A 2,081-nucleotide genomic window follows, 5' to 3' on the forward strand; every position below is an offset into this window, starting at 1 on the left:
ATGGATCCAGTGATGCACTTGGAAATGGGGCCTCTAAAGAAGTAATTAAGGTACAATGAGATCATGAGAATGAGGACCTGATAGGATTAGTGTCCTTAAACATCACAGTGCCCTCCCTCCCTCCCTCCCTCCCTCCCTCCCTCCCTCCCTCTCTCTCTCTGTTTCCTCTTGCACACAAAAAAGAGATCACAGCAAGAGGACTTCCCTGCCTCCAGGACTGTAAAAAATAAATTTCAGTTTAAGAAAAAAAGTTATTACTTAAAACCACATCTTCATTCTAAAAAGGGTGGGTCTTAAAGAAGGTTCGCAGAAGGTCCTTTTGGGTTTTGGAATCTGAAAAGCTAAACCTGGAGTTTAGGTGAAAGGAGAGTTAGAGAACATTTCATAGATTTGCTTAAAGGAGGCAAGAATTTGGGATTACCAGTGGGTACTCCAGGAATGGGGGGGGGACTAAGGAGCACAAATGGGGAAGGACAAAAGGAAAGAGGAGGCAACAAAAGGGTGAGAATTCAAGGTCTATGTGGGGTAGCATAGCCAGTGAAATGCCTAATAATGCAGTGGTTAAAATGGTTTTAGAAACAGACATACACTATTTCAGTTGGAACCCTAAATTCTTTGTAAAATCTCTGTTCTAGTATTGAATATATTCACTTGATTTTAATTTTCAGAATCTTAACTATTGCAATTAGCTTCACCATCCCATCAATTTAATTATTTAAATCTAAGTGTAAACTAGATTTAAGGGTTTCCCACTGTTTTTCTATATTTTCCTCTATATTTCGTTTCATTTTCTTCAGTTCTCTGTGTTATTATAATTTGGCTTGGCTGGAGTATGTCTTCAAAAAGTAACTTTTTTCCAGAAAAGCCAAGTCAGGGATATACTTTCTAAATCTTTCTTTAAAATTGTTTTCTTTTGCCCTCACACAAAGGATACTTTGGATCACAACATTGGTCATGATTCTTTTTCCTCAAAACTGTATAAATTTCTAAAAAAACAAACAAAACAAAAAAACTTCTAAACTTCTAGTGTTTACCGTGGCTAAGGCTAAGAAGTTAAAATACCAGTCTGAGTTTTTAGACAACTTTCATTTCCTTAGAGTTTGTAGGATTTTGTTTTTACCATTGAAATAAAGAAACTTACTGATGAGTCCTGTTTTCTTTTCCAGAAACTTAACCAGTGTGGACAGTCATCATCTAATCTATTGAGTGCCCAAATAGAACAAAAGGGCAGAGGAAAGGTGAATTGTTTCTCTCACTCTCTTTTCCATCTGGGTATCCATTTTCAGTCTTGGTTGGGAGTTATACCATCAGCTCCCGTGGTTCTCGGGCCCTTGGACTCAGACTGAGCTATACCACCAGTGTTCCTAGTTCTCCAGTTTGCAGATAGCATATTGCATATAGCATAATTATGCAATATGCAATAACAATTATGGTGGCATATCTCAGCCTCCATAATTGCGTGAACTAATTTTTACAACAATCTCTTACATATCCTATTATGTCTCTCTGGAGAACCCCAATACACTTAACTTCACAGGACTCTTACTAAAACTGGGCTATGCAGGCTCAAGATGGAATAGAGGTCAAGCCAACTAAGGTCAAGGCCTAGTCAAGAAGAGGACTCAGAAGAGCCAGTCTAAAGTTTGGTCAGAGAGAGCACTGAGAGGCCGCAGCACAGAGAGAGGGAGGTGCCCAGCTAGCCTTCAGCTGTTCCAGCCATCCCAGCTGAGGTAGAGACATAAGAGTGAAGAAGTCATTTTGGATGGTCTGGCTCCAGCAGATGCCACATAGATAAGCTATTCCTGCGGAGCCCTACACAAATTGCAGTTTCATGAGCACATAAACAATTGTTTTTGTTTTAAAGCACTAAGTTTTAGAGTGGTTTGTTACATAGCAATAAACAAGTAAAGCAGGCAAACTATCCCCATTAGTTAACCAAGTAGACCCAGGCATGCCTGAATTCCCTGATGGAGTCAACTCAGGCCCAAGCTGCTATAGCTGTATGCGTGTCAGTCTCATCCTTTAGACTTCTGAGAAACTTGAGCAAGAGTTACTTTATTTATTTTTATTTTTTTAAAGAT

The sequence above is a fragment of the Rhinolophus sinicus genome, chromosome 3, assembly GCF_057876585.1.
Source record: "Rhinolophus sinicus isolate RSI-liver-muscle chromosome 3, RSI-T2T, whole genome shotgun sequence".
Classification (NCBI taxonomy): domain Eukaryota; kingdom Metazoa; phylum Chordata; class Mammalia; order Chiroptera; family Rhinolophidae; genus Rhinolophus; species Rhinolophus sinicus.